This window comes from Gallus gallus, chromosome 5 (genome assembly GCF_016699485.2).
Source record: "Gallus gallus isolate bGalGal1 chromosome 5, bGalGal1.mat.broiler.GRCg7b, whole genome shotgun sequence".
In the NCBI taxonomy this organism is placed as follows: Eukaryota; Metazoa; Chordata; class Aves; order Galliformes; family Phasianidae; genus Gallus; species Gallus gallus.
The window spans coordinates 51,571,506-51,593,496 of record NC_052536.1 but is presented as its reverse complement, the minus strand read 5'-3'; the positions used below and the strand labels follow the sequence as shown (position 1 = coordinate 51,593,496).

General features: G+C 44.3%; 1 long non-coding RNA gene across 1 annotated transcript; it reads right to left on the bottom strand.

The window, feature by feature from the left end:
- Positions 1-4,726: 4,726 nt before the first annotated feature.
- LOC101751553 lies at positions 4,727-9,891 on the bottom strand. Its single transcript, XR_005860486.1, has 5 exons — positions 9,754-9,891; positions 9,421-9,664; positions 7,697-7,767; positions 6,041-6,267; positions 4,727-5,729 (listed from the first exon to the last, which is right to left on the bottom strand). It is a non-coding gene; the product is annotated as an uncharacterized LOC101751553 (long non-coding RNA).
- Between the last annotated feature and the right edge of the window lie 12,100 nt (positions 9,892-21,991).

Genomic DNA, 21,991 nt, shown 5'->3' with positions numbered 1-21,991 from the left:
GAGAACCACGCACCTCACAGTCCCAAATGGGGCAAACTCCATCCTGGGGTGCTCCAGAGATGGAGGGACATCCAAAGTCATACCCATATAGATGGAAAGAATCTGTTCTGTTTGGATAGCTCTGTGTTTTCAATTTTCAATATTTTACTGGCACTTACTCCTTGAGAGACACTCAGAAGTCTGCGCAGCAAAGTCTTGGAGATCTTACAGCCTGGGGATGATCGCCAGGGCTGCATGGGAGCAGTGTGGTACGTATGTTGTGGGTAGCTGCCCCTCTGCAGCCTCTCAGAGGCTGCCACCTCACTGGGGTTATATTTAGTGAGGCATCTGCGGTGACAGTCATTTTTTCAGTATTTAGGAAATGCTTGTGCTCTCCTCTGGTTGGCTGCCAGGTGCTACTGGGAAACATTTGTTGGGATTATTTTCGGCGCTCCCACCACCAGGGCACCCATCAATCACGCCCGTGGAGCTGCTTCATGGCCGCTTTGACCACGGCAGCCTCACAGAGCCCTCTCCTCTCTGGGAACAGAGTGAGAAGGCTCAAGGCAGGAATGCGGAGCATATTTTAAAGAAATTCCAGGCTCGGCTGAGCCCACCCGATCCTGCTGCAAAGCCTGGGGAGAGGGGTGACGTTTGAAAGGAACGAGCCCAGGCTGCAGCTTTGTAATGAAGGCTTCTCCCAGAATGGTTCCCAGGAGAGAAGCGGGTGGGCGATGGAATCGCTCCCCCTCCTCCCAGCAGAGGTTTTAGCGAGAGGGTCATTGCTTCCATTCAGATTGGCTTCTTCCAAGAAGCAGCTCCCAGTTGGCTTCCTGCTGGGGAAAGCAAAATGCACTAAATAATTGCCTGTAATTATGTGAGGCACTGGTGGCCAGCAGAGAGTGGAGAATTTTACTCTGTTATTGACAAAGATACATGCTGCTAAAACCATTATTTGGTCACAACTCAAGTACTGGTTCAGTGTTGGGCCCATCACTACAAGAAAGACATCAAGGCCCTGGGGCATGTCCAGAGAAGGACCACAAAGCTGTGAAGGGTCTGGAGCATGCATCTTATGGGGGGCAGATGAGGGAACTGAGATTATTCAGTCTGGAGAAGAGGAGGCTCAGGAGAGACTGTATCTCTGTCTACAACTCCCTGAAAGGAGGTTGTGGCGAGGTGGGAGTCAGCCTCTTCTCCCAGGTGAGATCAACAGAATGGGAAGGAATGGCCTTAAGTTGCACCAGGGGACGTTCAGATTGGATATTAGGAAGAACTGCTTCTCAGACAGAGTGGTGATGCATTAAAGTGGGCTGTCCAAGGAGTGGTAGAGTCACTGTCCTGGAGGTGTTCAAGAACCGTGGAGGTGTGGCACTGTAGGATGTGGTCAGTGGGCATGGTGGGGGTGGGGTGGGGTTGGACTGGGTGATCTTAGTGGTCTTTTCCAACCTTAACGATTCTATGATTCTTTTAAATGACATATTTTTTTCAATTAGTTATTTTGGCTGTGGCAGAAGCATGGCTTGAGCAAACTCTCCTGCCAGCTCTGGATTCACTTTCTTCCAGATTACATCACCTCTCCTCTCTTGTATTTGCAGCAAGGTCAGACTGGGAATGCACCTGCACAGAAGCTTCTTGCCCCCACTGCTAGGCTCAGTGCCAACGACAAGTCCCAGGGGGTCTCAATCTTGGGCAGCCCATCTGGGGGATGGGAGGGCTGCAGTGTTCTTATTACCACTGTATCTGGGCTCTCACCTCCCATGCACCCTCCTGGGGACAGGCTGTTGGCATGAAAGGGTTGTTTCGGGGGAATCCATGGGGAGGGTTTCCTGGATGTCCAAAACCAGAGAATCATAGAATCGTTAAGGTTGGAGAAGACCACTAAGATCATCTAGTCCAACCATCCACCTACCACCAATATTGCCTGCTGACCACATCCCTCACTGCTGCATCCCCACAGTTCTTGAACACCTCCCTGGCCACAGGACAATCCAAAGCAATTGCTGAGGATTTCTCTCTTTCTCTCAGCCAGGCTTTCTTCCTTCCTACCATTGTGCCTCAATATTCTTAAAACTGCATTTTAATCTCCACGCTTCTGTTTGCTGCTCAGTTATTTTATTCACAGGGATATATACATATTTATCAAAGTGCTGGTGACTGTAATGATATCTTGTGAATAATGTCATTAACACTTACAAAGATATGGCACCAAATTAAAAATGATTAACAGAGGAAATCTGGATTCTGTTTTGAAGAACTGATAAGATATAGAGTTTTGCAATTGGTGTTTGAGGCAGAAAAAGACCTGAAATTTGCCAGCTACAGTGCTGGTGATGGTTAGCACTCCCCTGTGTTGTATCTCCAGTTTCAGCTTCTGCCCTGTGTGGGCTCAGAGGACTTCTTTCTATGAAATTACTCACAGAATTTTTTAGATTTCCTTGATGGTGATGATTTGTTGATCTCCAGCATTATGCCTCATAGCAGAAGCAGACAGGGGGCAGTCAGTTTAGTTGTCTTGCTTGTGCCAAGAAAGACTTTAGATGCAAATCCCTTGCAGCTGATGTATTTACGATTCAAGTAGGTTTGCAGATGTCCTTTAGCTGCATGTGGCCATTGTCACATGCCAATCACTGTGCTACTCCTGATCGAAATCGCTGAATCAGCCGGTTGCTCTCTGTAAAACACCCATGCAAGTGTCCAAGTGTCTGCATCACCTTTCCAAACCTGGTGCCGTCTCCGTCACCTCCTTTTTACTTTGTTTTCAAGAGGGAGGAAGGAAGGAAGAGGAAGCAAGTTGCCTCCTCTGTCCTGAGCCCAGACAGTAGGAGGGGTATTAAGAAGTGGAAATGTCCTTGCTGAGCCATATCCCCTTACCAAACTTCAAACTGCCCCTCCCTGATTATCATTCTGCCTGGGATTTTTGCTGAACTGGTAAGAAAATAGTTCTTATCAGTCTCTCTCTACCCCTCCTTGAATACAGGGTTATGGGCATAGCCAGGTTTCTTCTCAGGGTTTCCAGAAATAAGGGATCTGCAGCTCATGTGTATTCTCATGCAAGGGTGTCTCAGATGGCAGCTGAGGCCCATCTGTACTTGGGCACTTCATGTTGCTCCTAAATGAGAAATTTGCCTTGGGAAACCTTGAAGATCTGCAGCCAGAAGCCCTACTGGATTGAGTTTTCCATGGTCCGGGGGATAGGAAGTGTCTCTGGAGTATCTCTATGGGTGTGGGAACTGCCTCCCTGCTCTCTGCGGCATCTAACCAATTCCCAGCAACAGTTGTATGTGGGCATACATGGCAAATCAGCTTCAAGAAACCATAATCTTAGGATTATTAGTGGGTGACAGCCTTTTCTCCCAGGGAAAGGCTCCTGAGGTTGCACTGCTTCTCTGAAGTGCTGTCTGCAGTTTGGGTGTACTACTGATAGATCATCTACTATCAAATTCACTTCCTAGAACCACTCATGGTGGGTTGAATTCAAGAATGGCATCCCTTCTTCCTGGAATGACCAGTCTATTCTTTGCATTTGAAGCAAAGCGCTCTGTGGCTTTTCAGAAGTCCTGCTTCAGCTGCTCACCCAGTTCTCATGCATTCTTAGGGGAAGCAGCAGGGACACAGGCACATGGCAACCTCTAAACCCTCTTTTCTCAGCCACAAAGACAGCATTGCCCCTTACATCATCCCTGCGTGGTGAGTACATGGGACATGTGAGAGCCCACACTGAGCAACTGCATCATGAATTTTCCCCCAGTGGATTTTTACACCACTGACAAGTCCCTCAACACAAAGTCTATTACTGAAAATATTCAGCTAAAACATATTGATATGAGGGAGAAATTCTACGCCTTCCTGCATGTGAACTCTTTTGCAGAACGGCTGCTCAGTGAAGACAAGATGTGTGGGTTTGAACCAGTTTCTGTATTCAAGGGAATCTCCCCATGGATTTCAGAGGGACTTTTGTGCGTGTGAAATTCCAAGTTTCATCAGTGATGAAAGACATCATTCTTGTATTTAGTTCTTCAGGTTTCATAAGGAATCAATATATACGTAATTTTCACATTAAATAATTTTTGCTTCAGATCTACCAAGAAAACTTCATGAAAAATTGTGTGTACGTGTGCATGTGTGTGTATGGGTGTGTGTTATGCGTAACCCTGGTGACTGACCGCTCTGGAGCCTATACATAGGAAGACTTCAATCAAGATTAGTTAAAATGTAATAAATCTAAGTAGGCAGACGTGGTCTGCCCCGGCTATTAATAGCAGCAGTGGGGAACTCAACAACTGCTGGTTGCTCAAAGGGCTTAAATGGATAAAATGAAACAGAAGGTATACGTTTTATTATAGGGTGTCACAGTGTTATCAGATGCATGGAAATCATCCTTGCAATGCTACTGCACCACTAAATCTTGCATGCAGGCTGAATGAAGAGGATTATTTCCAATATCCTTTTGCTCATGCTGCTGTCACAGCTTTTCCATATTTGACTTCGGGAAAAGAAGAAAAGGGGTTGCAAAATGAAGAGTCATGGCAACACTGACTGCTAGCACCAAGTCAGATAAGTCGTGAGATGCTTTCATTGGTATGTCAGAAGAAGCTACCACGCCAGCAGAGACGGCATAAGATCCTTTGCAGGGGTCCATTGGTATTTAGTTTTCTATCCATTTTAAAGAGAAGTAGATAAAGATCCTTCTGGCAGACAGGCTTATAGCACTTACAAATGTAAGAGAAGAGACAAATTGATCAAGTGCATTTCGACCTGAATTTTATTTTCATTTCTTTATACTGTCTGACTCCAAACTGGATGCTTTTCTTCTTAATCTCTGTCCACCTTCGCAACATTATTCAAGGGCTATCTCAATGTACCCAATCTTCTGCACATACTGCTGGAGCTGGGACAAACAATGGAAAACAAAACCTAATTTTCATTGCTTTCTCCTTTCTCTTCCAGAAAAGAAATGACAAAATATATTAGAACATCAAAACCCGGGCACATTTGTTTGACTGCAGCTATACCACGTTCTTTAAAAGCTATTAGAGGTTTCTAAGTTCCCTATTTATCTTCCAGTTTCATTGCATTATGAAAGATGGTAAGTCATAATGCTGATGGGGGGTTTTCTTTTTTATTGGCAAAGTGTTAAGTCATGTCCATCTCACTTATGTTTGCCACATGTACCTATGAGTCTGGTTTCTTAGTCTTCCAGGCTTGAATATGGGTCTACATGTTGAACCTTTGGTACAATACCCTTTCAGATGGTGCAACTCCCTGATGATCTTCAGCAACCATATGGAAACCCACCAATGGGAAATAATGGAATAGTGAAAACCCATTAAAGTTACCTTGGAGGACAAAGGTTCCACTTGAAAGACTATTTGTTCACTTGATGTGCCCCACCAGACATGATGGAGCACATCTGGACTATCCCAAGGGACTACCCCAAAATAAGAAGTAACCTCTCCCCACTTACTCTGGCCCTTTGCAATCAGAGGGAATTTTCCCCATAAAGTCTTTGGTATCCTCCCTCCAGCTATGACTACTGCCCAGAGCTGCCAGCTCTGCAAGGATTAGCTGTTGGTTACCCTTGAGTCTCCCATCACACAGCAGTCTGAATGATACCAGAAAGGGAAAAATGAATTGTCTTTCTCTGGATTGATGGGAAAGTCCTGTAGTGCCCACCGACTGGTGGCTGAACGCCTTCTCTTCAGCCATCTGGCCTCGGAGTGTGTGAAGGCAGGCGATAACAGCTGAAGCTGGAAAACAGAAGCAGAAAAGGGCAGAGGAAGACATTTGTGCTAACAGAAACTGTTCTGCTGGATTACAGGTGTTGTATTTCTTTGGCAACAAATGTCAGACATTTGTAGAATGACAGAACATTGGTAGAGTGATAGAAGTAAAAATGAACCTCAATATGATGAAGATAGATGAATGAGAAATACTGAATTTGTATTGTAAAAAAAAAAAACATGTAAAATATTAATATTGAAATTAAAATATTTGAAACATTGTTTTCTTCTTGATTTTTTTCCTTTTACTCATTACTTCAAGTCACTTCGTTCCTCACCTGTTGCTCAATGTCACATAGACTTTATGATAGCCAAGGCTGTGCTTTCTTTTTTCCTTTCTTACAATCCTCTGTTCACCTGACTCGTTTTTCTTCTGGTCGCTATGGGTGCAAATCTCTGACGCAATTTCAGCCATCTGAGAGTTATCCACTTACTCTCGCTGGTCCTCTGTGCTCATTTTACAGTGGGCAGAGAGAGACCCAGCTGGCGATTTATCCCGTGCTCTCTAGGAAGAGGCAAAAGACTGAGCTTAGCTTTCACTAGATATCAGTGCTAAGGCAGCAAAGAAAGAGGGTGACGAGTGCTGTCATCTGTGACTTTGAATAACAGCCCGTTACTGGACTTGAAAGGGGAAATGGAAGAATAAAACAAAAGCATGCCGTGATTCCAAAGAAACAAAAATGAAACCAAATTTCTGCCAAAAAAAGGAGGGATTTTTTGAGAGACACTGTACATTTAAATACTCAACATTTCTCCCTGAAGTTCAGAGTTTAGGGGACAAAGAGCATTTTAAGCAAAAAAGATAAATCAGCTTTGGTACAATTCTAGATATTATTTTTCTAAAACTCCTCAAGATGCAGCTGGATGCTTTATGAAAAGTTTGAAGTAAGAACAACCTGCCAAAGAGTGCAAAAACCTCTCAGTAAAATTCAATTAAGAGTGAATTTGTCATAGACCACAAAGCAGTCATGTTCTCTAGCAAGGAAGAAACTGTCACAAGCTGCAGTGGCTGCAATGACAGCAGGGGAACATGATACATGGATCAGAACATATTTTATCTAGAAGCCCAGTGCACTGGCTACAAGAAAAACCAAACCAATTCAGGTATTAAACTTAAATTATGCACACTTGAAAGATGTCCCAGTGACTTCCTTTTTCAAAGAAAAGCAAATCTGTATAATTCACCATGTGATTAAAGTGCCCCTATTTTCACCTCCCCATCGGTCCCACACCATCATTTAGCATCTCCTCATTTCCACCTCTTTGCCTCAATTAAGAGATCAAATGTGATCTTCCCATTGTTTTTCCTCCTGAAACTTTAATTCTCTCTCTCTCTCTTTTTTTTTTTTTTTTTTTCCCCAGCATCATCTTTTTGTCAGTGATTTGTTGGTAAGGCCATGGAAAGGAAGCATTTCTTTCTTCTAAAAGCACTAGCCTGGGAAGCACCTGGGACACGATTATTGCAGGCTCATTTCCCCCTGTGAGTGTTAATAGAGATGCTCAGATCTAGCCTGGGAGAAAGAACTCTGTTACTGGGGTTCTGCAGATGGGAATCGAGTCACAGAATGGCAGCATGATGACCAAAACCAGACTGTGACCCAAGTCAAAGACTGCCAACGGGGATTTTCCCTTGGTTGTACTGCTCTGACATCAGATTTTGCCAAACCTAGCAATAAAACGGTAATTATGACTCCCAGGCCATACTTCCATGATCCTTTCTCCTGCAATGGGACTCCCTTGGTGCTGATGCCAGAGCTGAGGATTGCATGCAGGTGGCCAGAAGACCAGGTGGCAATTAGGCAAAGCATGCTGGATTGGATCCCCAGGACTTTGTTGGGATTCTCAACTGCATCCAATCATCTTCCCCCTCCCTGCTATCTACCCCAGGTCCTTTTCCTCACCTGTAGGCTGGTAAATCAAACTGGTTTCCTCACCTCTCAGCTGGTTTCTGTCTCAAAGTGCCTTCATGCTAAATTCACAGATGTTCCTAAACCCATGAGGGCTGCTGCAAAAGTGCAGAATATGAACATATGCTAAGGTCAGAAAACCAGGAAATGGAGAAAAGAAAGCAATGATTTATCTCTGTAGAAAGAATAATTTAAGCAACATTACCAAACATAGCTTTAGGACATGGCCAATGACACTCTTTCAGGTCTTCACCACCATATTGAGCTGCTCATAAATGATGTATGCTTTCATCCTATGTACTTCTCAAGCTGCAAATAATCTACAACATCAGTGATTCCGGTGTCATTTGCTTGCACTAGTGTGATTTTATTTTTCAATTTCAGGCACAGTGCAACGCAATTTGCCTACAGCTGGAATAACAAGCAAGATTTTAGCCCTTAAATCCACCCAAAGGGAGCAGTTTAAGATAAATTGACATTAGCCTGGAGCACACATCGCAGCGTGACAGAGCCCCTTGAAAAGGAGAATAAAAAATACAAATCTGCCCTCTGTGTCATCTGTTACACCATGTCACCAGCTGAGTCCAGCCCCTGGTGTTTAAATGTGAGGAAAGCAGTCCTGTGTAATTTTTACTCCCAGGCTGGCTCTTTAGCTCAGTGCACAGATATTATTCTGTCGAATAACTCCTGTGTAATTTGAACTTCACTGCCAGATTAATCCTCTTTTTTTTCTTCTCTCTTTTTTTTTTTTTTTTTAGAGGACAACCTGATGGAAAGAGCTGCAGTCAGCAGGTGGGCTTGTGGCAAAGAAAAGAAAGAGCAAGGCTCAATTATAGCCTTGAACATGGCTGCTCAACTGTGTATCAGATAACCTCCAATTCCCTTAAAATCTGTCACTGCCCCACAGTTGCTATGCAAGGGTGAGCGAGAGGCTGCTCAGTTCATGTTCATGGCTGGGCCAGGTGGGTGATGCCTTTTAAGGAGAAGTGGGAGCAGGAATGCACTGGGAATGAGGATGAGCAGCTCTATCATTTCTGACATAACAAAATGTACCTGGTGGTTCTGCAGCTCTGGTTTTGTCTGCAAAGGCTGTGACAACGCCAACAAGGGAATCTTTTCCTTTCTTTTAAATTTGCCTTTAGAAGCTGGTCTAGTTCAAAGTCCCAATGGGACTGATATCTGGAGGGCAAAGAATGGGTCTGATCTGGGAAGAGCTTTCTTTCTGCTGGATCCAGATCCCTTCTGAATATTGCCTGCATCATATGATTTCTGTGCATTGTATGTTTCTGTGCGATTCTAAGAAGCAGGGCTGACTTCTCCCCCACACTGGCTGCACGAACATCCTCGTTTTAGTGCAGCCCCTAGTGGAGGGAGCAGAAAGCTGAGGGCTGGTTTATCTGCTCAGGCAAAAGTGTTGCAGAGAAATACTTAAAATTGCCCTCTTATTCATGGAGTACATGAAGGGCTCTTTGATGAGAGAATAAACGTACTAGTTCCTCATCTCATCTCCACAAAGGATCCCCTGAACCTCGTTAGCAATCTGGCTGATCTGGCCACTGCTGTTATCTCACCAGATCGTTGTGTCCACCAAAGCACACCAACCTCACTTCTCTACCTCACCTCCTGCCATCTCACCTGACAGCAATTTGAGTTGGACTCCCAAGCCAGCCAATGGAAAAGAGACCAGCCAACATCACCGAGTATGGAAACAACATTTGGCCACATCAAACTCACAGCTGAGTTGTACATACATGGTCTTTCCAGATCCAACTTCTTGTGGTGTTCATTTGTCAGGATTGCACAAGAATTTTCACTGGGCTGACAAGAGCATCATCCAGCAGCCAAAGGTGCAGGGGTGGAAGGGCTGGGAAGAGAAGGGCAACCCCCAGCAGAATGAACTCTTCTTTGTGTGGGGTAGGAGCGCTGAGCCTGATGTCACTGTATCAGCCAAAACTCCCCTGTGCTATCGCAGAACCAGATTATCCTGTAAAAAAACTAAAGAGAAAGCAGCAGGAAGTTGAATGAATGAAGACAAGTTGAGAAACACATGAAGAAAGAGAAGAGTAATTGGGCATTTCTCTTACAAGGCATTCACAGACGAAGCTGTCCGCGTGCTGGGTGCTTTCCAAGTACCCTGCAGACCAAAGCTGATTCATAGCTGTTCTTCAACAAACCTTTTTAAAAGATTGTAAAGAAGACAAAGTCCAGCTCAGAGACCAGTGAATAACACAGGCAAAACAAACACAACAAGATAAATACTTTTTAATGCCAAGAGACCACTAAATTCTTCAGTGCCAAGAACTGAAGCTGTGTTTTCAGAAGTCATTCAAAGACTCTAGATATTGGGACATAAATGACTTATGACTGCCACTATATAATGGGACAGCTGAAGTCAGTGATGATTGCCAGCTGTCCTCTTCATGTTCCCCATCCTTGTTCAGCAGAGGAAGCTGAACAAGACATCTGCCTGTCTCAGGCATTGTGTTTTTAACTCCGTATGAGTCAAGAGGTTCCTTCTTTTGAAGATGAGGTGTAAGTACTTGCACCTCATAGCTGTGTATAAAAATACTTACCAAGAGCCAGACATGGAGTTACAGGGCAGTGACTCACAATTGCCTATTATTTACTAAATATTTTGATGATATACTAAGCACTTATTTTGTTCTCCAGTGCCCTCCAAGGAGAATTACTAACACATTTTGAGAGATGGTGTCTGTCCCAAAGCAGCTAGAGTCTGGACAGACAAGACAAAGTGTGTGGTGTGATAAAACAGGGGCAGACAGGTAATTTGCCCAGGGTCATAGCATTAAAACTGAGACTGGCCCTCCTGATGTCCCATTCCCTATGTTTTGCCACTCAGTTCAGATGCTCTCTTATCCCTAGCCATGGAAAAAGTTAGATGAAAAACGAATGCTGGAGGCTTGTACTTGGTATCTATTTACAGGAATAGTTAACTTAGAGTCAACAATTCTCAGAGTTCTCTGCTCCAAGAAAACAGGTTGGCAATCTTTGATCCCATTTTCATTTCTTCTCTTCTTCCATCAAGAAATGATAGTTTACCTGCACAGGACAAGAGATTCATTGTGATGGTGATCAAGGTAGATCCTACTGTATTGGCATGATGGATTTGAAAGCTATATGATAACTGGGCACCAGAAGTTAGCATAAATTGAAACATGAACAACGATAACTTAAACAGCTGCTGTTTCTGGAGGTACTACCATGTTAATATTGTTGTGCATTCTCTTGGGTAGGGGATAATCTTTCAAGAAAATATCCCACCCTTTGCACTTCAGTATCCTGTCTTCCAGACAAGTCTCCTGTGTTTAGTGTCAAAATTATCCAAGCTGGGTACGAAACAGCTCAGTAAAAGAGATCAGTTTTAGTGTGCTGGGTGTAACATTACATACGTGTCACTGATCTCCAGGTGATGAGAGTGTGTTTCTCATTCTGTAGTGCATGTTGGGATGCTGAGGCCATGGATACCCCTGATCTGTCACTCATAGGCCAGAGCTGCCCCAGGGACACAATATCACAGCCTTTAACAGCAGAGGAGGTGAAGAGCAAACCCCTGGCTGCTCTCCCCAGACCCCAGCTTTGTAAAGCTATTCTTAGTTCAACCAGTGCCTGATTTTGGGGGGCACACTCATGACGTCCTGTGAACATGTCGTATCTCCATTCCCATTCTCATGTTTCAGAGGTTTCTCATGTTCTGTGTTTCCCATTTTACCAGGAGGCGATCATGCTCTGCGCTCACAGGGCACCGTGAGAAATGCGGACAGAAAGTGAAGAGGAGAGGATTACATCTGCTGCCTAGAAACCTTGAAAGAGGCACTGAAAACACTGTAGCTATAAGCTAGGATTTAACACCTGCCTCCAAGAGCTCTCTGTTTTATCTATAATTGGAATATTTGTCCTTGAACAGCTCAGCTATGTCCCTGAGGAGGAAGAGCACTGAGAATCGCTGAGGGCATTCTAATAGCCACTGGGCTCCAGAAAACAGGAAAAAAAGTGTCTTAGGCTTTAGTGGTCCTTCTGACATTAAAGTAATTGTCTAGGTGTTAGAAAGATAGACAAGTTTTAGGCACAGAAAAGGGTCCAGATACAAGATGAATATGTATTTGTGCATGCAGACAGCTGAGAATTTAAGAGAGCCATCAAAGTCCAGAGGCACTGCTCCTGGCTCAGGAGGCCGTGGATGAAAGATGTTTCCCTCTCAGGGATAGGAGGAACAGTGTGTCAGGTAGGACCTCTGTGTAGTTAGCAGGTGGGTTCAGTTGAAAGGAAGCAGTGGATCTTGAGTCTTTTCTAAACCACGGGGAGATGGATTGAGTCCCTCAAAGACCAAGTCAGCTGGAGGTGGCTATCTGTTGTGAGGTGGAGGGAAAACAATGCAGGAGCAGAAGACTTGAATCTCACCCTTCAGAATCTCTCTGCTTGAACAAATTAACTTCCTCAGTCCCTCAGGCTTTTCTCTGGAAAAGCTTTTCCCTCACATTTTCCCTGGAAGACAACTCCTGCCTCAAATGCCTCCACAACAAAGGCCTGAACCTGCAACATCAACTGCTGGCCACCCCTTGAGTGAAAAGAAAACATCAGCGGAGTCCCTCAGTGCAGACCTCAGTGGATCTCCTCAGGAGGTGTGCATGTGCCTTAGCAAATACCCATGTACAGACATGATGAGAAACTTGCCATAGTTGTTTACCCAAGATCTGGGTGTTCTGGGGACCTGAGTACGAATTGAAGCCCTCTCTGCTTCACACAGGATCCCTGTCAGTGGTGAGAAGCCAGCTGAGCCCATAGCCCCGTCGCTGCCTCAGCCGCATGCCAGTGGGCCTGCCTGGCCTTGCAGCTGTTTTATCATTTTAATTAAGCTCTGCAAACACGGAGATGTTAGGGCAGGATTCATGCCTCTGGTATTTGCTCTTGGCACTGGAGAGGACAGGCTTTCTGGATGTCAGGAAGGGGCACCATTGTGCTGGCAGGGACCAGGCACACACCAGCATCCCTAGGCCTGACTTCTGCTGGCGGAGGAACAAGTGAAAAATTGAATCTTGTGAACCAGCACAGCACTATTCGAAGCTGTTTATTGTTCCCCCTCCAAAGGGACGTGGGGGTTGAACATAGGGCTGCTTTGCTCTAGCCTAGTGGGTTTCTCCTCCAGCCTCCATGGTCTGGTGAGGCTCTGTCCAACGGGGAAACAGCAGGCCCAGGCACAGCCCGCCTCTACAGCCCCTTCCATGGGGGTCATGTCTGTCCCCTCAGCCTGCCCATGCAGTCTGGAGTGCTTCCTCCTGCTGGCACCAGCCATGGGGTCAAGTGGAAGGAGCAATCATCTGGAGGCCTGACATGTCCCTGAGGAGGCCTTGGGGAAACACACTCCAGAGCAGCCCTTCCTTCAGAGGATTTCTTAGTGGCTGTCTCATGCAAGCTGTGGTGATGGGCTAACGTTGCTTCCATCCCAGGACAACATGGAGTCAGACTGCTTGCACCAGTCACCACTTCAGCACTGACTGGGAAGGAATTGTGCTGTGTCACCCCTCATAGAATCATAGAATCATTAAGGTTGGAAAAAACCACCAAGATCATCTAGTCCAACCATCAACCCATTAAATTCCACTGGTGATAAATTTCTGTATTTCATATAGAGTTGTACATCATATAAACACTCACCACTTGGTTGTGTCATCACAAATAACACACCAAACTCTCACCATCCCGACGCATGAGAAATTTTGGAGGAGCATCTTTGGCTGAAGTTAGCAGAGCTGCTCCAACTCTGTGCCATTGCAGCTGAGACTGCAGTTTAGATCAGCTTGCTTCTGGGCAGCCTCAGTGCACCTCAGTACCATGAGAAGATGACGCACGGCAAGTGTACCTTCCTTCATGTGTCATCTTCGTCCTTGCACAGCTCTGTTTAGCCTCCCGGGGTTTTCTAGATATTTTTGATTGATTTTTATTGCTGATGAAGGATTTACATTGTACTTACTGTCATGATTTGGCTTTTAATTGTTTTCTTTTCTAGGAAATGACTTCAAACTTTTCGTTGTTGTTGTTTAAAAAGTTAGAACAGTTTATTTCCCATTGGATTTCCTAACTTCCTCAAAAGAAATGTCATTGATAGGACACTAGTTTCTGCCTCCAAAATTTTAATGGCTTGTACAACCTTGTCTATATGTTTCAGCTGTTTTATACCAGAATCAGAAGTGTATTTAAAGAAAGAAAGAAAGAAAGAAAGATGAAAGAAAATGAAGTGTAATAAAAAGTATAGCTAAAGGGTTTTGAGTGGTATCTCCATATCAAGAGAAGTTACATCACCAGGGAAAGCATCAGATATACCCTTACAGTGCTGCAGTCATTATCCTTATTAGCAGTGATGTTACAGGACTGGAGCAACAGCAGCTCAGGGCCATGGAAGAAGAAGGGCTCAGGGGCAACATGCGTGGTGGGTGGCCTGGCCTGGGCTAGAGGAAGGAAACTCATATAGCAGGAACAGCTGTGTTTTTGGGAAGGAGTGTTTTAGAAAACCCTTTTCTTGTTTCTCTCATGTCTTCACGTGTTCTTCTCACCATCACCAGGCACATTCTGTCCATTTATCTCAGAAATTACCCCAAACACAGCAGATGCTTTTAGCTTGCTAACCCACTGGAGAGGGACACGCTGAGTCCAACTTGGCCTTCAGCCACGGGCAACACTCCTTTCCTGCTCTCCCAAGGACCACGGAAAATGCAAGTGCTTAGATAAGGGAGTTGCTTAGGTCCTGTCTGTGGCAAAGAGGAGAGAAGTGGCCTCCTCCAGGAGGGTATCACACCCTAATGGATTGTACCGAGAAGGAAGTCCCACTTCTCTTTGGAGGCTCATCCACCAGTGACAGACAAAGACCAAACTGACTCAACATGTTCCCTTTAAATAGGTTACTCCAGGCGGGTTGGCAGAGCTAAATCTGACCATAGGTAGATATTTTTGTAAACAAATTATGAAGAAGAAAAAAAAAAACAACCACCAACCCCCTTTTCTAGGAAGCCACCCACTTTTTGCATGCCAGCTGCTCCATTGCCTGGAATCTTTCCAGACAAAGTGCAAAAAAGTTTCTGGATGAGCTGCAAATTAATTCAGCAGCAGTTCATTTGTTTTCTTTAGGTGCGTGTACCAATTCCAATAAAGTTAGCACATTATATTTGCTACTAAGAATAGTTTATAAAACGCTACAGGAATTTAAAGCCTCCATATTCTGCATGCATAGAGGTCTGATTTGAGTTTCAAGAAATCAAATACTCCAGCACAATTTAAACCCAGTCTTATGAAAGTTTCATGCATTACCATCAAGGGAGCACACAGTGCAGCCTTACTTATACCACACCAGCTGGTACCCAGGAAGATGGCTTTGCCACTTCTCAGAGGGAGGAATCACACCAGCGTTCACACAGAAACAAGAAAACAGAGAGGGGTTGATGTTCATATTGTTTTGCATGGGTTGGATCCTCACTGATCTGTGCTGCTGGAGCTCTGCGGCAATCAGCAGTACCACTGCAATGTGCCTTGAGTGGAAGATGCACTTTAAGAAAAGCAAGAAGGGAACTTAGATTAAATGTTAACATTCTACAAAATAAGTTTCCAGATAAAATCCGTGCACTCCATTGCCTTATTTTTAGATAGATCTAACATCTAATTTACAGACCAATTAGGAGATTAATTTATATATGTATTTGTAAGGAAGTCTATGAATATAGATACAGATCTATAAAAGGTTAACGTTGACAGGAGTATCATGGGACCAGACTGCATTACTGGCAAACTTTTGGCCTTCACCAACCCACCACCAGAAATATCTCTTCTCCAGATCTGCCATATCCTATTAAAGCATATTTAACCCCTCACATTTTACGGTTCAGGAACAGTGTTGGGACTGGATCACTCTCATTTAGCAGCTGATTAAATATGAATATAAATAGTCTTTCTGTGTGTACATTTACCTATTTTGCATTCAAAAGGAGATGGACTTGCTATCTGTCAAAATGGTTCTGAGGTTTACAGCATCTCAAGAGATTCACTGGTGATTCACTTTTTTGGGTTAATCTTGGAGATGACAGGTGAGATGACCATGAAGCCCTCAGGTAATAGGCTGGAGATGGATGCCAACATTGCCAAAGGCATAAGCATCATCAAGCAGGGAGGTCTGCACAGGGAGCAGCGAGTACAAATCATCCAGTACATGTAAGTGCCAGGAAGTGCCTGGCATGTGAAGAATTTGTGTACTCATTGTTCACACGAACATCGAGTCCACAGGAGCCTGGACGCCCAGAAACAAGGGAAGCACTGCAGGGGTTTGCAGACCAGTCATATTCTCATGCTGACTTTGTCAGAGTTGAATATCACTTGAATTGAGGATCTCTTCAGCTTGCAGACAGAATCATAGGTTCTCTAGATTTTGACCATGCTGAACCATCGGAAGAGACAAGCTCATAGGGAAAGTAGGGAAAGTCTGTCTCTGTCCAAGGGGTCAGTAATGGCAGCGCCTTGCCACAAAATGGCTAAAAGATCAACACCTTGCTAGCTGTCATTTATACTTTGTTGTCCTGGTGCAGGGCTGCCTCAGACATTGCAAACTGAGGATCAGAAGTGAGACCGCAAATAATTTTGAAAAATAAATTTGGTTTTCCATCACAAACACTCTCAATTCACTCTCAATTCCTCCACGACATCTTTTCACACCCCAATCTTTCTTCCTCTCCCAGTACTCTGCCACTCAATGGTCACCAGCCTCACTTCCAGAGTACATGAGGGCTGTGCTGTGAGCCCTCTCCTGCTTCTGTGAGCCACGTGTTCTGCACCTTTTCTATTAAAATTACGGTCACCATCCCTTCCCTTTTTCTGTTCAAGGCCACTGGCCTCGAGAAGCTGTTCAAGTCTTAGTGATGGAAGACGAGGTGAGCCAGAGTATACAGGTTGTCTCAGCTTTCCTCATCAAAACTCTTTTCATTCTGCGGCTCTCTACCATTCACTGAGGTATAGACATCGCTTATCCTTTTCCATGTCACTCATCTATGGTCTGATGCCACCACAGCTCTTCCAGAACACAGCTGAGTGTGGGCTGTGGAACTCATGAAACATAAATCATATTGACTGGGGATTCTGACCAAACGTGGCGTTAATTGGTGGCTGACAGCAGCACATTTCTGAAGGAAAATTCTCTGGGTAGGAATGCATAGAATGATAGAAAGGCTTAGGCTGGAAGGGAACTTAAAGCCCACCCAGCCCCAACCCCTGCCATGGACTGGTCACCCCCGCCAGTTCAGGCTGCCCATGGCCCCATCCAGCCTGGCCTTGGGCACCTCCAGGGATGGGGCAGCCACAGCTCTCTGGGCAGCAGTGCCAGAGCCTCACTGCCCTTGAAATGGTGCTAACACATCCCCTTGAATATCTTCCTTTTGGTTAGAGCAGAAGTTGTGCAGACTGAATGCTTTCCAGACAAAGGCTGCACAACGCCCAGATTTTGAAGACTGCTGATGGCTTCTAGAAGGGACTGAAAACATCATCAGTGCAGCATAATTATTTATAACACAGGCCAATTTCAACGCTCAGCACAATACAATTTCAAACAATACGTGGTGAAAATTAATTTCCAAGTCTGCTGAGAGGCTGATAACATTCCTGGTTACGTTGTTAGTCCCACTGGTGTGCTCATTTTCAAGTAATCATATTAGAGGCAGATGTCGCACAAGAATGTGACTCCGCTAACCATTAAGAGACACTGAGCTCTTTTGTCTCCTGAAGCAAGTTTCCATGGGATTATACTGAGCAGAATAATTTAAGATTCAAAAAGAAAAAAAGAAAAGAAAAGAAAAGAAAAGAAAAGAAAAGAAAAGAAAAGAAAAGAAAAGAAAACACAATAACAATCTTGAAATCATTTAATGGGATATTTCTTTAATCTTCCTTGTATGGAAGAATCCAAACTAGTCAGGAGTGAAGGGACGCATCTCCCCAGGGGTGTACAGTCATGAAATGCTAACTCACAACCATTTACTGTGGGACTGGGACGCTTGGTATTTTTGCAAATCTCCCTCCTAGGTGAAATTGCATTCTCCTATCCTCCTGCCAAAAAAGCAGTAGTCATTTTTTGGTTTTAGGGGGGATTTCTTTTCCTGTGTATTCTCATCCCTTTAGAGATGCTTTCAAAACCCAGGTGCAGAGCTTTGGCATCAGCAACTTCCCCAGAGCACTTTATAGCACATAAATCTTGCTCCTGGTTAATCAAACGCTGCTGGGGCTTGCCAAGGAACCATGTGGATAGAATGCACCCTCCTTCCCATCCCACTTATCAAGGGTTGCTGCTGCTTCTTCAGAGGCAGAGTGGGTTTTTTTGATTTCAACTTGACTTCAGGTTGATTATGAATGTTGCCTATTGGACACGGGCATTTTCTGCACAAAGAGGCTTTGGTTTTTCCAGTTTTTCCAGAAATGCCTTTAATGGGCCAGCTGCTCTTCAGCCTTCTCTGGAGCAGAGACTCTCTTGTTCTCACCTTTACAGGGATACACCATGGCTCTAACCCCAGCTTCAGCCCTCAGCAAGGCTGGAGCTGCACCTAATATCAAGCACTTTTGAATTTCCAGGGGTAGAAATGATCCCTGCCCTTGCTGTCACATCTAGGTTTTCGTTAGCTCTGTTCCCACCCTGCTGGCTCCAAGGTCAGCCTGCTGCGCTCCTGCTTTGCTCTGTTTTAATTCTGGTCTCTGAGTGCTGATTTCTGTGTGCGAGACATGGAAGCCACACCCCTGTGTGCTACTCCCAGGCATTAACAGCCTTGTGCTAAATAAACACACAAAGATACTTCTGCATCTGGTTTTACTGGCAGCAGAAAGAGACATTATATGTCTCTGGAAATCTGATAAAGCACTGACATATAAATCCTGGACTGCAAGCATTGCCAGTTTAACTCCATTGGACTGAATTTGCTGCACTGCTTAAGGCTGAGAATAAGATTTCTTACTTTTCCTAAGCACTGTAAAACAGGCAATTTTAAAATTAGTATTTGGCAATATCTACAAATTTCTACCCCGAGGGAATAACCCCTCAAGTTCCCGTTCTGCAGTCTGACATGCTACCATAGGGTAATGACTTTCCATTTGCTCTGCCTTATTTGTGGATTTTGCACAAGCCTGTCTACCCCATGCTTATTTTAAAAAAGCTGGATGGTTGCTTGGTGCCTATGCATTCTGTAGTCTATACCTTACTCCATAATCTCCCTGAGGGACAGTGATAAGTGTCATCATTTCTCCCACTTTTCAATTTCTTATCATTGCAGAATGCATTTCCTTTCTTCTACACTTTGGACTACCAAACATCCCTCTCAGTATGCACCAAGGGCTTGCTGCAGATCATGCTTGAGTCTCGAGATGCTAGAATAGATATGATTAAATATTTTAAAAATAATCTATTGTATGTTTAGTCAGGAGAATATCTGACATTATTTGATGTGTATTTGCTAGCTCCATTTTGCAAGAAGTGTTCAGATAGCATCAGAGAAAAAAAGCAGGATATGAACCAGTGCTTGGATGCACATAGGAGACACTGCTGAGATGGGCGAAGAGGAGCTCAAATCCCTTGTAAGTGAGATTTAATACTTGGAACAGGAGGTGCATGCTAAAGAGGAAGACTGTCGGACCACGTCTCTGTTACAAGCTGCGCACCCTGATGCAGCTGTGCACTAACACATGTGCAGAGCTGCATCCAGAGCCCAGAAACATGGCATTCCCCACTTCCTGGCTATGGTGCAGGCAACCCCTTATAGCTCAATACACCCCAGTTCCACTGCCATCAAACCCCACAAGTGCTGTTCCTGTCCTCTCCCTGCCTTCTCCCTCTGCCCCAGACCAGCTCCACATCACTCTTTGAGTGGAGGAGGCCAGAAAAGTGTCAGGGAGGAGGTGGCAGTACTTTTTAAATTGGTTTGGGGAATTTGCTGCAGTTCGGGGAAACCTGGGGCAGGGATGGGCTTGAAGAATGAATTTACCCAAAAGAAAACTGTGGGGTTGGGACCGTAAGTGAAATGGGAAAGGAAATGTAAGTAGAGCTCTAAGGCTGGAGAGATGGAGACTTTGCCAAGGAGGAAGATGGAAAAAGAATGGAGTAGGAGTGAAAACAGAGAGTTTAACTTTGGCCATGTCTGACAGTGAGTCCTCATGAAGAAAACCATGAGCAACCAGGACATGAGAATTTCCCTCCCTGAGGACCATGCTGGCCTGGAGAACCCAGAAAGATCTGGTTATTTTAATGGGGACACAAAATTCACATCTGTTTAAAATTGATTTTTTTTTCCTTTGTAGAACCCATCCCTGCCTTTTTTAAGAACTGCAAGTGTTCTGGCAGAAAACTGGCTTCCCTGCTACCAAAAGAGAGCTGCCACCTTCTCAGCAGCCAGGGCAGTCTAGTGCAAATGTGGTGGAGAAAGCCATTGCTGAACTACTCCATTTAATGTGTTTGAAGAGGCTTCATAAAACAAAAGCAGAGAGAAGAGTCCTGCAAAAGATGACCTTTTTATTTAAGTGTACAAAATTTCATTACTAGTGGTGTAGTCACTCACAGTGCATGAACATAGGCTCCATTTAGGGAATGCATTATCTGTACATTAAAAAATCACTTGAAGTGTTATGGAAAAAGAATGTCTACTGATAACATTGACACAAGCAAAGCTGTGAGTACTTAACTGCTTATCTTTGCTTAAGTGTCCTCTCAGAAACATACATCTTCACATATAACTTAATTTACAGACCTTAGGTATGAAGGAAATTTGCCCCCCAGCTCTTTCTTCCATTTGATTATTGTGGATACTGGTCTGGATTTTTTTTCTTAGCGCTTTGATTGAAATGAATGTGTCTATCTGTCTGGACCTCTTCTGAAGAAATGTTGCTAGCATCCTTGCCCATATTTTGCTGTAATTAAATAGTTTCAGTGTTTTGCCTTGATGAAAGTGTAGAATTTGTCCTTTGGGGTCTATGTTGCATCTAAATGGGCCTTTGTAGTTAAATTCTAGAGATCAAATTCATTGCAGAGCAATGGTACACAACGAGGCTTTGTTAAATAAGAAAATATGTGTTATATGTGTGCACAACAAGAATTTGAGGGCAAAATTCCTCTGTCTGGGCCACACAATGAGGGCAGAAGAGGTGCTGGAGATGTACCATGGCCAGCGGCTTGGGTGTAATTATGAGATGTGTTAGCTTTGATGATAAAGCTAGCTTCAGATGTTCCAGAGAGACAGAAGCATTGCAACCATCATGTTTAATAATTTGTTTTTCCACTATAAGCCATATGTCCTTCAAAAAGGTGTTCTTGTTGAAATAACTTAATCAGTGACAGATACCGTGACATAACATGGATCTCCCACGCACTCTGTAGCCCAGGGGAGGATTTTGCCAGGCTGGGGGGCACAGCATTTTCACAAGAGGAAGATGAAAATAGCTGTGTGTCATTGTCATCCCTGAGCTCAGCCGGTTTGACACTTTACACAAGCACCACTTGAGAACCAGGGAGGGTCACCGGAGTGGAGTGTGAAGTACACGAACCTGAGCAGCGTAAATGTCACAGGAACAAGAGCAGTTTGGGAACCCCTGCTTTTTCATAAACGAGCCTCCTGTCTTTGTTTAGATATGATTGAAGTGCATCCACCAGCACATTCAAGTATGACTTTTTTCCCCTTTCTTTTTCCCTTCTCTTAAGATAACAACAGAGCACAGGTTATTCTAAGCTTGCAGGAAATGACAGTGATGTTAATCACCAATTAATCAGGATCTCTAACAAAGCCCTGCTGTGTTGGATATTGACATCACCATGGCGTTACAAATGTCAGAACTGCCATTGTTCTGCTAACAGTGACACGTTCTCCAGCTTCCCACTTGGCATCTCTGGGCTCCAACGAAAGCAAGCCATGCTGCTGCTGCTGCTGCTGCTCCTGCCTCCCAGACAGGAGGTACAGGCACAGAGACATGAAATGACTTGGTCGGATCACATGGGATCCCAGAGAGAGCCAGGAACACAGGTCTTCTCAATCCTGGCACTGGGAGGGAACTCTCTTTCTTAAAAACAAAATAATTCACATACCTGACATGAAAGGATGTATCACGATGATGAATGTATGTGTGCATACATGTGTGTGTAGATATATAATATATATACATGTGAGATATATAATACTAGGTGTGCAACTCATTAAGTCTTGGCCAGAAAGAGCTATTGTAGTGCTGGCTGAACAAATGTATGGAAATCAGTCACTAGTGAAATTAATAAGCCTTACAGTATTCTTCAGGCAAATCAAATGCTTGTAG